Source organism: Apium graveolens, chromosome 10, assembly GCF_009905375.1.
Source record: "Apium graveolens cultivar Ventura chromosome 10, ASM990537v1, whole genome shotgun sequence".
In the NCBI taxonomy this organism is placed as follows: domain Eukaryota; kingdom Viridiplantae; phylum Streptophyta; class Magnoliopsida; order Apiales; family Apiaceae; genus Apium; species Apium graveolens.
The window spans coordinates 212,371,456-212,387,691 of NC_133656.1; positions in this window are offsets into that span (position 1 = coordinate 212,371,456).

The following is a 16,236-nucleotide window of genomic DNA, read 5'->3' on the forward strand; positions in this document are numbered from 1 at the left end:
AGAAGAGTTCTTCTCAGCTTCTACAACAACAGGTTTCGATATTGGAACCTGTTCCTCATTATCTGACTCATCTCTCAGAACAATTCTCCTTCTCTTCTGTTGAAACTGAGGTACTATCTTAGTCCTCTTGGGTTTTGAAGATGAAGGCTTCACTGGATGTGCTGAAGGTTGAGGTTGAGATGACTGTGTTGGCTTGTAATATGTCCTGATGGAGGGTTGAGTTGGTTGAGGTTGAGAAGTTGGAGGTGTTTGTGTAGTTGTGGTAGGTGTGGATGAAGATTGGGTTGGTTTTGATGAGTTGGTGGGTTGGATATCAGGATAGATAGATGTATATGCTTGTGGATCAACATTTACCAAGATCTGTTTTACTAACTGAGGAATATGTAAGGGTCTCAACACTTGTTTCTTATTGTCAGCATTTAACAAATCATTAAAAGCCCTTTTTGCAAGCTTAAAGGGTGGAATTAAATCACTGTCTAGTTGGGGTTCATCAGCATAACAAAAAGTATATATAAGCTGACATAATCTAGCAAAGTATACTACATTCCTATCCTCTGTCATCATATCCCCTATGAAACCTAGCACATCACTTGCAAAATCAAAATGAGTTAGATGAATAAGGGCATACCCGATTTGCTGACTCATGATGGGAATAACATCAAAGTTGGAGCATTTATTGGCGAATGCCTTAGTGATATAATCAAAGAAAAAACTCCATTCCTTTCTAATATTTGATCTTTTCAGTTGACCCAGCTTTCCCAAACCTTTCTCATAGCCCAGACTGGCCATAAGCTACTGTAAGACAGGATCCTCCACTGTTGAGAATGTGCAACCTTCAGGTAAGTGGAGAGCTTTACGAACTGCTCCAGGAGTAACCACATGCTCGACATCTCCTGATGTGAAAACAATGCTTGGAGTACCAGTAGCACCACCATCATCAAAAAGGCCAGTTCGCCAAAATGTCAGCACTTGTTTGCTTGAAATAGTTTGAGGTTGGGTCAAAGCATACCCAATCTCACTATTGGCTAAAAAATCTTGCACAAAGTGCAGATCTGATGGAGCTTCAGCCTTATTCAAGATTGCAGCATAGTTATTTGGTACAAACATGGCTCCATCAACAATTAAATCCTTGGGCGCCATTAGAAATAAGTGAGAAATTAGTTTGCCTGAAAGGTGTTTGATGAAATGTCTGTATAGAAAACCGTCAGAAAATGTGAGAGAGAATAAGAAAAGAGAGAGAGTGAGTAGAATAAAAATGAACATAAAAGATTTGAAAATCTTTTATCTCTTTTACTTAGACACCCCACGTGACAATAGTTAATGAGTAGTGGAACAGACTTTTACACCTGTCATCCATGCAGTAGTTAAGGCAAAAGTTAATGGGCACGGTAAATAAGTAATGATTACTTTGCACGTTCAGTTTAAAAAAAACTGTTCCCACTAAACAAATGATTATTACTGCTTTAACTCACATAAACCAATATTCTGAAAAAATATAACCGTTCAAGTAATGACCAAAAATACACCAAGTAAATAGATACTGCCACGTAAGCATCAGAACTTGATTATTATCAGAATTTAAAAGTCATCAGAATATGGCTTCTTAACTAGAAAAGTGAATGTTTATTCCTGTAATTCTTCACACAAATACTGATATGGTTTCATCAGAACTTAATCACCAGAACTTCCATCAGAACTTGTCCTCAGAATTTATGCAACTGACACCTAAACTGTTCATCTAAAACAACATTGATCATCACAGTAATTTTCATCATTCATATGGAGTGTAAGTGTGTGCATTAAGCTAAATATCAGACAAAGAGTAAAGTCTGATTCACTTCAGTACATCTTAGAAATAAGGCATAACTAAGAACTTTGCTCAAAATCTGTCATTGTTCTGAAGTCTACTATAGAATGAGTTCATGCATGAGTCCACCTATACTATTTTGTGCTCATTTTATGCATCTTTTGAAATTCCTTTTTACAGTGGCTTCTCAGTGTAAGTGAGTCACGACTGCTTATCAGAATTTATGATGTTATCAGAGTATTTCTCCAGTAATCAGAGAATGTGAAAAGTCACCAAAAAAATTTATTTTGCTTTTCTAATGCATATTACTTAATACCAGCAATGCACTTGGGTCTTCCCTTCCACATGTATTTTTCTCTAGATCTCAAAGGAGTATGTAACACCCCCAAATCCGGGGTCGGGGATCCGGGTTGTCACGAGTTCCATTTCCCTTAATAATACCCAATCTTAATAATTAATCAACTACTCTGTACTGTGGCCCCATAATAAACACACACACCACACGTTATAGTCTCAGAGATGAACATCCAAAAATAATCACAAGTCATTTTATTCCACAATTATCTGCCAATACACCTTAAAAGGTTTTCTGAATAAATTTACATTTTCTTTGCCATTATTACAATTCATAAGTATACATAAATCTGGTACATCAAAAGTTGAAGTCTAGTCTATTGGTAGTTCCTACCTTAGCTACAGCGACTTCAATGCCTATAGGAAGCTGCAGAACGTTTCCTATCCGCTCGCGAATTGGGAGCTTGGTCCTGTTCATCTTGTCTATCTGATGTTGTGTGATGAAAGAAGAAAGCAAGGGTGAGCAGCAAGCCCACCAAAATAATATGTATAATAATTTACAATATATGAGCCTTCTCATAGTACTCATGAAATTCTTGGTCAAAAGAAATGAACCAAGTTTGATATCTTAATGCGATGAAGTCGCAAAATATTCAGTATATATACATATATACTTTTCAAAATCTTGGAAGTCCTCTTCCATGCATAATATACACAGAGTTCCAGTATATAACTGTATAAAAATATCGTTGCAAGGTGATCTCATGTATCTAACCTTGTCTCAACATTTTTCTGAAAATCTTTGTCATGCATAAGATAATCATTTACTAGATATAAGTTTAAAAGATGAAGTTACAAGATACTCCAATATACTTATATCTTTTCCAAATACTACTTGAACTACCACCGTTCAAGTTATAATTAGTTTCAAAAGTTCATCACGTAGATGAGACTACAAGACCAGATTTGAATAGATTAAATCTTTAAAATATCATCAAAATAAAATGAAGTTACGAGATACTTCATTTGATGCAAATATCATTTTGAAAACTTGACCCTGCCAACACTCAACAATCGCCCAACCGTAGCCTTTCTATCGAAGTGCTCTGGGTAGTGTTGCAGAAATATCCAATTGGATGATGAACTCATTACGGGAGTTTGCCGCGCCAGGAAGACCACTTACGATGATCAGTCGTAGTAGTGCAACCCCACCATTTTCTACATGTAGAGGAGAACCTGTCGGATTTACTTGTCAACCGAACACTGAACTCCTAAGGAATGGACCGCCTTAGTGGAACTTCCAGGCCATTTGGGCCAATATAATAAGGCTGGGCCGGCGCCACTCGACCACTTACGCCACTCCTAGTTCAGATGAAATCCATGACTCTGAAACGTAAAGCTCTTTCCCCCTTTCCCCAAGTAGAAACTTGTTGATACGGCTCCACCAAGAAGTCGTATCTAGTTGGAAAGGAGAACTCACCGATATTTCCCAGGCGATGCCTGTTAATGGATTAACTTGTTCCAAGAATTTTACTTCCCGAGTGTTGGGTAAGTAATCGATTCATTTAACAAAACAGCAACCTTGTTGCGAATATAAAACACACCACAGAGCCGGATCCCTCAGGTTTTGAGCGAGTATTTAAATCCCCTTCGAAAGGAGGATCTTAAATATAAAAATGAGTTTTGTGATCCGCTCTAACTTTTAAAAATTATTTTGAAGACTCGCAAAACATTTTTAAGAATGTTTGGAGTGATGCTGATTTAACAAAATAAATCAGTCCCAATATATTAGAAAATATCTGAATATTATTATTTAAATAATATTTCCATAAAGAATAATCTTTATAAAAATAATTGAAGTAGAAGTTTTGAAACTTATACTTGAAATGAATATTAAATATCCAAAGATATACCTATACGAAAGTACTATCTTTATTTGAATAATCAAAAGTGAGTTTGATTATCGACACCTTATTCTTTAATAAAATAAAGAATATATCTCAGCAAATAATCGGAGTCATAGATCCTCAAATGAATATTCAAATAATATTCAATAAATAAAATAAGCTGAGTCATAAGCCCTCGAATGAATATTCGAAATAATATTCAATAAATAAATAAGCTGAGTCATAAGCCCTCGAATGAATATTCGAAATAATATTCATTAAATAATAAGCTGAGTCATAATACCTCGAATGAATATTATAAATAATATTCATTAAATAAAATAAAGGAGTCATACATCCTCAAATGAATATCCAAGTAATATTCAATAAATAATATAAAGGAGTCATAAGTCCTCGAATGAATATTCAAGATAATATTCATTAATAAAATAAAGTTATCGAATAAACCTTATTCGATTAATAGTTTTGAAAACTATAACCATATATATATAAATATATATATATATATAAAATCTACTCGGGATCCTCGACTCCCGGGTTTAGAAAATGTTTTCACCTTTTGGGTCCCTATATTAAGGGTATATACAAATTACCGCTATCCTCTAGCATAGGTATTATCAACTGAATCAACAGATATATATGGAACGAATACAAAATAGGCATGCATATATACCATATCACATGCTACAATATATCGTAAAAATTTGCTAATAACAAATATGCATTTATCGCAAGATCATGCATATACACATATACATCACAACAACAGATATAACGGGTAGAAAACTTGCCTGAGCGACTGGGGGTGATAAAAGGCTCGGGACGAGTCTGGTAACCTATAAACAACAAGTTGGAATTAAACCAAGTCACTTGTAAATCTATACTCTAACTACCTTAGACTCTAACGCTCGCTTTGCGCTTACTGATTCTCTTAAGTCACTCGAGTACCCTCGGCTCCACCATTTTTTATAATTTAACTATTACAAGTTTTAAGGCGATTCCTTCGCGAGTGTCATACCAACTGCCTAACACTCTTACCATAATTGTTTCATACACTAATTAACCCTTTTTGGTCTTTAACCTATGTTTCAAAGTAAGGCGAGGGGAAAAGTTTCTTTCGCGAAACGCCGTTACTTAAAATGGTCGTTTCTCCTAAACCGTACATCGGAATCAAACGAACTACATATCAAAACGAAGCTCGTAACATGAACTATCTAAACATGGTAATGGTCATAATCTAGCAGGGAGTTCTCGGGTCCAAATGTTATGAACAAAAGCAGTCTAAAGTAAATCGGACATTACGACGGCTATGTTTACGCGATTACCAATGTTTAAACTACTCCAATTAACCACCAACCAACTCATAACCATCAATACAAAAAAACTTCACCTAAACCATACCACATCAGTCCATAATCTCCAAGGTTTTCAACTCAAACAACCACAATCAAGACCTATGAACTATAATCAAGCTTCAATTACCAAAACACTTCCAAATCAAACCAAACTACTAATAATCACAATCCATGCTTCTCATTTCACAAAACCAACCATTAAACTTACTAACAAATAAAGTAAAGGCTAGGGTTTGAAGTTTATACCTTCCTTGGGAGGTGTTAAGTTGCTAGGAAGCCTTAGGGAACCTCCTACAAGCTTGATCTTTCCAAAGAAATCAAGAACACAAAGTTAGGCTTTGAAGTTTCTAAAAGTCCGATTTAAAGAACTGTAAAAATGAGGGTCTTACCATGATTATTTGGACGAGACTTGTGAACAAGAGTTGTAGGCCATCTCAATACCTTTCCAATGAGCTATAGAACACAATATTTGAGTGAGAAATGAAGGAGATACAGCAGTTTTAGTGTGCTGATTCTGTTTTGGCCGAGAGCAATGGAAATGGGGGAGGAAATGCTTTTGCTTTCTTGTGTTGGTGGAATAATGTGGTGGATAATGATGGGTTGTTTTGATATTTTGCTAGGTTAATAATAAACAAAGGAGTTAGTGGAAGATGATCTCACCATTTGCCATGTGTTGGTGATTTGTGGTGAGATGAGATCATCCCTAGTTAACTATATAATTAACTAGCCATTCCTTCCTAACTATCACTTGGTTTCTTGTTTGATCAACCATCCACTTGCCTTGCCACTTGCAAAGGTATTTACAAGAGTCGTTATTCATTTCTTTGTCCAGTTATCACTCAATCTCGTTGATCGTTTGGTTAAATACCTTAATGGTTTTATTGATAAAATCTTCTTGGTATTTTTAATACCTAAATTAATTCTCCTTTATAATCCTTGAATTTAAAATCCTTCATCTTAATATTAATTCCTTAAATCCCTTAATGTCTGGTGGAAATCTCGGGGAAAAATAAAAGTGCTCGTTTTCAAAATCCGACAGCTTTTACATACACTTATTTTCTTTATGGAATACTAATACGATCTTAGAATTTCTATAATAGTACTCCTATATATCGTGGTCTGATAATTTTTCTTAATCAGCATTGTCAGCAAAAGTTACTATTCATCCGGGTTTCAAAAATCTCCAAAAATTGGGGTTATTACAGAGTACCTGATTTTTATTTCTTTTCTTTTTCTTTTTCTTTTGATAAGTGAGGTTTGTCAGCACTTAGTGCATCCATAAGATTTACCAACATCAGAACTTAACAGATAAGAAGCACTATTCTAGTTTTTGACTTAGTAATAAGATACACAAAGTAAACATGACTAAGCTCAGTATCAGAATTTTCTAGTGTTAAAAGATTTCCACATAAACAATTACTTCATACATGATATCATCAGTATGTTAAAGACTACTAGGTCAACATCTAGCACAATTATCCTCATTAGATTGTATAGTCACAGAAACATTCATATCACTATCAGAGTTTAGAAATTCACATCAGACAATAATCAGTACTTAGAAAATGTCAATTTAAGCACAGAATACACAAAGATAGTAATATCCGTAAATATTGATCATAAAGTCTGATGTATCAGAACATAAACTAAGCAGATTTAGAGAAAGAACCTGAAACTATTCCAAGTTCATTTACCAATCTTGTAAAAATAGCTTCACATAGTGGTTTTGTGAAGATATTTGCTAGTTGTTAATCTGTTGGAACAAAATACAATTCCACTGTACCTTCCATCACATGCTCCCTTATGAAGTGGTACCTAATGCTGATGTGCTTTGTCATTGAGTGTTGAACTGGATTACCTGTCATAGCAATAGCACTTTGATTATCACAGTAAATAGGGATTTTAGAATATGATAACCCATAATCCAGTAACTGATTCTTCATCCAAAGAATCTGTGCACAACAGCTTTCTGCAGCAATGTATTCTGCTTCTGCAGTTGATGTGGAAATTGATTTTTGTTTCTTGCTAAACCAAGAAACCAATCTGCCTCCAAGAAATTGGCAGCTTCCACTTGTGCTTTTCCTGTCAATTTTGCATCCTGCAAAATCTGCATCTGAGTAACCTATTAGCTTAAAGTCAGATTCCCTAGGATACCACAATCCTAGATCAGCTCTACCCTTAAGGTACTTGAAAATTCTTTTCACAGCTATTAAGTGAGGTTCTCTTGGATCTGCTTGAAATCTTGCACAAAGACAGGTAGCATACATGATATCAGGTCTACTTGCAGTTAGATAGAGTAGTGAGCCAATCATACCTCTGTAATCAGTAATATCTAATGATGTACCAGTATCCTTATCCAATTTTGTTGCAGTGGCCATAGGAGTGGATGCACTTGAATAATCTTATATTCCAAACTTCTTCAACAAATTTCTGGTGTACTTAGATTGACAAATAAAAGTTCCTTCTTCATTTTGCTTGAATTGAAGGCCCAGAAAATAGCTAAGTTCTCCCATCATACTCATTTGATATCTTGACTGCATTAACTTGGCAAACTTCTTACAAAGTCTGTCATTTGTTGAACCAAAAATGATATCATCAACATATATCTACACCAAAAGTAAGTCCTTTCCATGGTTGAGATAAAACAATGTTCTGTCAATAGTCCCTCTGTTAAATCCACTTTCCAGAAGAAACTGAGCTAAGGTCTCATACCATGCTCTTGGAGCTTGCTTAAGGCCATAAAGTGCTTTATCAAGTCTGTAGACATGATTAAGAAATTTTGAATCTACAAAACCCGGAGGTTGTTCAACATATACTTCTTCTTCCAATTCTCCATTAAGAAAAGCAATTTTTACATCCATTTGAAAGACTGTAAACTTTTTGTGAGCAACATAAGCCAAAAATATCCTTATGGCTTCCAATCTAGCAACTGGTGCAAATGTTTCATCATAATCAATTCCCTCCTGTTGAGAATATCCTTTTGCAACCAGCCTTGCTTTATTCCTTGTAATTATGTCATCACTATTCATTTTGTTTCTGAACACCCACTTTGTACCAACAACAGATCTATTCTTTGGTTTTGACACCAGGGTCCAGACTTTATTTATTTCAAATTCATTTAACTCTTCCTACATTGCTTACACCCAATCAGCATCTTGAAGAGCTTCTTCCACTTTCTTTGGTTCAGTCTGAGAAAGAAAAGAGTGATAGAGACATTTATTTGATATTGTTGTTCAAGTTCTAATACCTGCTTCAGGATCTCCAATAATCAAGTCAGGTGTATGTGCTTTAGTCCACTTCCTTATAGATGGAAGATTATCTCTAGAACTGGATGCTCCCCCATGATCCATGCTGTCTCCATCAACATTTTCTGATGCTCCCCCTGAAATTATGCTCTTTGAGTTGGATCCTTCAGAATTTGAGTTTCCAGAATTATCAGAACTTGAGTTTCCAGAATTATCAGAACTTGGCCCATCAGAACTTGATGAATTAGAACTTGAAGAGCCTGTTCTTGGTTCTGATGTTTCTTGAGATGTGGTTGTATCTTCAACATGCTCCCCCTGCACAGGTGCATTTTCCTTTGGCGTAGTTACCACAGTTTCAATAACATCAGACTTTAACCCATCAGAGTTTGCAGTATCAGGATTTAGACTGTCAGGATTTACAAAATCAGAATTTAAAACTTCATTCTCAAATCTCAACTGATCATGATCATTGAAATCTTCAAGTCCTGTAATCTTCTTATCATCAAAAGAGACATTGATAGATTCCATGACAATCCTTGTTCTTAAATTGTAGACTCTGAAGGCTTTTGTGGAAAGTGGATATCCAACAAAAATTCTTTCAACAGCTTTTAGATCAAATTTAGATAGCTATTCAGGATGAGTCTTAAGAACAAAATACTAGCATCCAAATACATGAAAATACTTCAGATTTGACTTCTTTTTCTTCACCATCTCATATGGTGTCTTTCCATACTTGTTGATAAGTGTTGCATTCTGAGTAAAACAAGCAGTCTGTACAGCTTCAGCCCAAAAATAGGTTGGTAACTTTGCTTCATCAAGCATAGTTCATGCAGCTTCAATAAGAGTTCTATTCTTTCTTTCAACAACTCTATTTTGCTGTGGAGTTCCAGGAGCAGAAAATTCCTGCTTGATTCCATGGTCTTTGCAGAAATTTTCCATAATCAAATTCTTGAACTCAGTGCCATTATCACTTTTTATTATTTTCACAGAGTCTTTAACCAATTTATCCAGTTGTTTGATATGATCAATCAAGATAGATACAGTTTCACTTTTTGTGTGCAAGAAATACACCCATGTGTATCTGGTGAACTCATCCACTATGACCATAACATATTTCTTCTTTGCAATAGACATGACAATCACTGGACCAAATAGATCAACATGTAGTAGTTGATAAGGCTCAAGAATTGAAGATTCAGTCTTGCTCTTGAATGAAGATTACTTTATTTTGCCTTTTGACAGGAATCACAAAGGCCATCAGGAGCAAATACTGATTTTGGCAGTCCTCTCACAAGATCTTTCTTGACAAGTTCATTTATATTGTTAAAATTTAAATGAGCGAGTTTCTTGTGCCAATCCCAGCTTTCTTCAATTGATGCTCTGCTTAACAGACAGATTGCAGAACCATCAGAACTTGTTGAAAGCTTGGCTTCATAAATGTTACCATGCCTGTATCCTTTCAGAACAACTTTTCCTATAGATTTGCTTACAACTTCACAGTGTTCTTCAAAGAAATCCACATGATAACCTCTGTCATAGATTTGACTAACACTTAGCAGATTGTGTTTGAGTCCTGAGACTATAGCTACTTTTTTAATGATGACATTCCCAAGATTGATATTGCCATATCCTAGAGTTTTTCCCATATTGCCATCTCCATAAGAAACACCTGGGCCAGCCTTCTCCACAAAGTCTGATAGCAGGGCTTTATTTCCAGTCATATGTCCTGAACATCTACTGTCCAGAACTAGGATGTTTTTCCTGTTGCCCTGCAATAACAAAGACCACTAATGATTAGTTTTAAGGACCCAGACTTGCTTGGATCATTTGGCCTTATTAAGTTTGTTAACATTTGCAGCGGATTTAACATCAGAGTTTATGTTAACATTTTTCTTATCAGAATTTACAGTATCAGACTTTGCATCAGAACTTACAGTAGAAGGAATAATGCTAACTTTCTTTAAAGAAGGTTTTATTTGATAATAATCATAGTACAAACTATGATATTCCTTACAACTATAAATGGAATGCCATAAACTACCACAATGAAAATAATAATTTTGTGGCCTATATCTAACAAACTGAAACTTAACTCCTGATTTTGAAGGTATGAAGTTTATGATCTTATTCTTCCTGCAAAAAGAAGCCAGATGGTTAGAATTTCCACAGTTATAACATTTCTTTTTAGGAGCATTAGGAACAGGCTTATAATCATTGCTTTTATTCACTCCTTCCTTTCCATTCCTATTTTTCCTAGGTGGCTTTACCTTGTTTACATTCTTAACATCTTTCAGCTTATGCTTAAGCTGCTTCTTTGTCATTAAGCGTATGTTAACTTCAGTTGGCTTATCATGTTTTGGTTTGTCAGAAGTTAATTTCTCTTTAACTTCTGATTTATCAGTATCAGACTTTACAGCTACAAACTTAACAGGATTTACCTTTGGCTTTTGTTTATCAACTATAGGCTCAATTTCTACAGTTCCTTTATTATTCTTATCGTCTCCATAACCTAAGCCCTCTTTCCAATTTCCACTACTTAACAAATTCTGAGTTGTTCTGCCAGAGTTAGTCCAAGTCCTGATAATCTCTCTTTCCTTTTCTAACTCAGTTTTTTGAGATTCATTCATTTTAAGCACTCCATCTCTAACATATAAAGCATCATCTCTATCTTTCCGAGTTTGATGGAACATAACTAACTCTTTTTCTAAATAATCATTCCTCATTTTATATGCAAGATTTTCAGAAGTTAATCTTTCACATGTTAAAGTTTGATCTCTATAACTAATGAACATGGTTTTAAGATATCTTCTCAACTCAGTAATATCATCAGTATGAAAAACATAAAGCATAAGTTGTTTGAGGTACCTTTAACTCAGCAGCTTCAGAACTGCTATCAGCATTTGCCATCAAGGCATAGTTCACCTCACTTTCAGAATCTGAACTGTCTGTCCAGCTTTTCTTCTTTATGACAAGAGCCTTGCCTTTGTCACTTTTTCCTTTCTTGCAATCAGTAGATATGTGGCCTTTCTCACCACAGTTGTAGTATTTAACATTTGAGTAATCTCCTCTGTGAGACTTTCCTCCTTTGCCTTCAGATTTTCTGAAACCTTTCTTATCAGAACTTGCACCTTTCCTAGAAAACTTCTTTCCCCTTCTACATTTCATGTATGCAATCTTTGTGATTCCTTTCACCATAAGAGCACACAGCTTCATCATCTCTTCATCAGCATCCATCTCATATAGACTTTCAGTTTCTGAATCCTCATCACTATCAGAACTTGATGACTCAGTATCAGACTTTGTGATGAGAGCTTTTCCTTTGCCTTTCTTTGAGACAACCACTTTAGGGGATTCCTCCTCAGCCTTAAGAGCAATTGTCCTTGACTTTCTCCCATTCCTCTTGCTTCTTTGTTCCATCTCAAGTTCATGAGTCTTGAACATTCCATAAATTTTATCAAGAGTAGTTTCATCAAGAGCATAGTTGTCTCTTATAGTAGTGGCCTTCAAATCCTAACTTTCAGGAAGAGCTAAAAGGAATTTAAGATTAGTTACTTTAAGATCATATTCCTTATCCACCAGTGACAGATCATTCAAGAGTTTGAAAAATCTATCATATAAACCAGTTAATGACTCATCAGGTTTTGAGTCAAAGTGCTCATACTCTTGAGTGAGTATAGTCTTCATGTTCTTCTTAATTGAATCAGTTCCCTGGCATCTTGTCTCCAAGGCATCCCATATCTCCTTTGCAGTCTTGAAGTTAATTACCCTGTTTGACATGACATTATCAATGGCACTATGCAGCAAATGTCTTACCTTTGCTTCCTTTGCAATAGATGAGATATCTTCAGCTTTATATTCACTTTTCTCCTTTGGTACAGACTGTGCTAGCTGATCTGCAACCACAACAGAGAGCTTGGTTGGTTTATGTGGTCCTTAATTAATTCTGTCAAGGAATTCTGGATCTGTAGCTTCCAGAAACATAGACATCCTTACCTTCCATATGGGATACTTAGAAGGTTTCAATATGGGAACCCTAATAGTCTCATATCGATTATGGATTTGAGTCTTTGGAGTTTCTTCAATTTTGGTGGGCTTGGTTGGAGTTTGTGCTTCTTCAGACATGATTGTTTTTGGATCTTTAATGTATGTATGTTAACAGATTGCTCTGATACCACTTGTTAGGTCACACATACTGTAGAAGGGGGTTGAATACAGTGTTTACTACAATCAAATCGAATATAAGAACTCAAGTAACAGAACACAGATTTTATTCAACACAATAAACTCTGTTACAAAGAATTGTTCTCTCTCAGTGATGAACAAATTATCACGAGAGCTGCTAGGGTTACAAAGAATAATATTTTTGATTAAGATAACACATATAGTGTAAACCCTATGCTGTGTATATATAGACCCACATTTACAAGATAATCTTCTAATTGATATCGAATATGATTCTGCTTCCTAAAATATATCAATCAGTTATCTTTTCTTCCAAGTATTCTATTCTTCATAGAATTCTTCTTCATGCATATCTCTTTCTGTTTTAGCTCGATCTTCTTTCCTTTCAACCAGCCGCCTTCCTTATCTGAAAGTCTCCTTAAGTCCTGATATTATCTCCTGATAAATATCTTCTGATAACTTAAGTTCTGATAACTTAAGTTCTGATATCTTAAGTTCTGACTTTAGTATAAGTACTGATTTCCACAATTATAACATTTCTTTCTAGGAGCATTAGGAACAGACATATAATTATTGCTTTTATTCACACCTTCATTTCCATTCCTATTTTTCTTAGCTTCTTTTACCTTGTTCACATTTCTAATCTCTTTCAGCTTATGCTTAAGCTGCGTCTTGGTTATTAAGCCTATGTTTACTTCAGCTGGTTTATCCTGTTTTAATTTGTCAGAAGTTGACTTTTCTTTGACTTCTGTCCTAGACTCTTTCATCTTTTCAGAATCATACTTTACAATTTTTGCTACAAACTTAACATGATTTACCTTTGGCTTAGTAGTCTGTTTAACAACAATTGGCTCAATTTGAACAGTTTCTTTCTCACTTTTATCATCTCCATAACCTAAGCCCTCTTTCCAGTTTTCACTACTTAGTAAATTCCGAGTTGTTCTTCTAGAGTTAGTCCAAGTTCTGATAATCTCTCTTTCCTTTTCTAAGTCAGCTTTTAGATATTCATTCAATTTTAACACTTCATCTCTAACATACAAAGCATCATCTTTTTCTTTCTTAGTTTGATGAAGAAAAACTAACTCCATTTCTAAATAGTCATTTCTCTTTTTAAAAGCAAGATTTTCAGATGTTAATCTTTCACATGTTAAAGTCTGATCTCTATAACTAATGAACATGGTTTTAAGATATAATCTCAACTCAGTAATATCATCAGTATGAAAAGCATAAGTTGTTTGAGGTACCTTCAATTCAGCAGTTTCAGGACTGCTATCAGCATTTGCCATCAAGGCATAGTTCACCTCATTTTCAGAATCTGAAGTGTCTCTCCAGCTTTTCTTCTTTGTGACAAGTTCCTTTCCTTTGTCACTTTTTCCTTTCTTGCAGTCAGGAGATATATGGCCTCTTTCACCAAAATTGTAGCATTTGACATTTGAGTTGTCTCCTCTGTCAGACTTTCCTCCTTTGCCTTCAGACTTTCTGAATCCTTTCTTATCAGAACTTCCACCTTTCCTGGAAAACTACTTGCCCTTTATGAATTTCCCGTAGGCTATCTTTGTGACACCCTTCACCATAAGAGCACACAGTTGCATCATCTCTGCATCAACATCAACTTCAGATAAATTTTCAGTTTCTGAATCATCATCATCAGAATTTGATGACTCTGAATCATACTTTATGATGAGAGCCTTTCCTTTGCCCATTTTTGAGGTAATCACTTTAGGAGATTCCTCCTCATCTTTAAGAGCAACTATCCTTGACTTTCTTCCATGCCTCTTGCTCCTTTGATCCATCTCAAGTTCATGAGTCTTGAGCATACCATAAATTTCATCAAGAGTAGTTTCAGTAAGGTCATAGTTGTCTCTTATGGTAGTAGACTTCAAATCCCAATTTTCAGGAAGAGCTAAAAGGAATTTTAGATTTGAATCTTCAAGATCATATTTCTTTTCCACCAGTGACGGATCATTCAAGAGTTTGGCAAACCTGTCATATAAGTCAGTTAATGACTCATCAGCTTTTGAGTCAAGTGCTCATACTCTTGAGTATAGTCCTCCTGTTTTTTTTTGATTGCATCAGTTCCCTGGCATCTTATCTCCAAAGCATCCCACATCTACTTTGCAATCTTGCAATTAATTACCCTGTTTGACATAACATTATCAATGGCACTATGCAGCAAATGCCTTACCCTTGCATCCTTGGCAATAGATGAGATATCTTCAGCTGTGTAATCACCTTTCTCCTTTGGTATGGACTTTGCTGGTTGATCAGCAACTGCAACAGAGAGCTTGGTAGGCTTATATGGTCCTTCATTAATCCTATCAAGGTATTCTGGATATGTAGCTTCCAGAAACATAGCCATCTTCACTTTCCATATGGGATACTCAGAAGGTCTCAGTATGGGAACCCTAATAGTCTCATATCGACTGTGGGTTTAAATGTTTTGAGTTTCTTGAGTTTTGGTGGGCTTAGTTAGGGTTTGTGTTTCTTCAGACATGATTGTTTGGATCTTTACTGTATGTGTGTTAACAGAAAAGCTCTGATACCACTTGTTAGGTCACACAACACTGTAGAAGGGGGTTGAATATAGTGTTTATATAATCAAATCGATTTAACATAAGTATGTAACAAAGATCAATTATATTCAATAAACTCTGTTACAATATGAACTGTTGTTCTCTCTCAGTGATGAACAAATATCACTAAGAGCTGCAAGGTTACAATGTATAATCTTCTCGATAATGATAACACATTTCGTATAAACCCTAAGTCTATGTTTATATAGTACACAGTTACAAGATATATTCTAATTGATATGGAATACAATTCTATCTCCTAAAATATATCAATCAGATATTTTCTACAAGTCTTCCAGTCTTCTAACTCTTTCCATGCATATCTTCTTTTGTTTTAGTCTCGATCTTCTCCTGTAAATCAGTCGCGTTCCTTATCTGAAAGTCTTCCCGCACTTAAGTTCTAATATTAAGTTCTGACTTCCAGTAAGTCCTGATTTCAGCAAGTCCTGATTTGTCCTGTTGTTAAGTTCTGAAAACTAAACACAAATCATATTAGACATGACATCTCAAATATATCTAACAATCTATTTTTGAGTTCTCGACAAGTCATTTACTTTTACTATAAATACCCAGACTTCTCGATACATACACATACTTACAACTTCGAGATCTAAATTGACCTAGCCTTTCAAGCAAAAAACCATTTCTCTCTCGTTTCTACTCCCTTCTCAAAAATTCTTCTTACCCATTATCTCTTATTGAACTACAATGGCACAAAACACTATTAGAGCAACTATCCCAGAGAAAGGAACAAACTTCTTGGCTTTTACTGATGCTAACTAAGCCCCTGACAGTTTCAAGGGGTTTGTGAAATTTCTGTCTAAATCATACATTGCAGGAGCCTTGACTGCTAATCCAATGTTGTACCTGGTT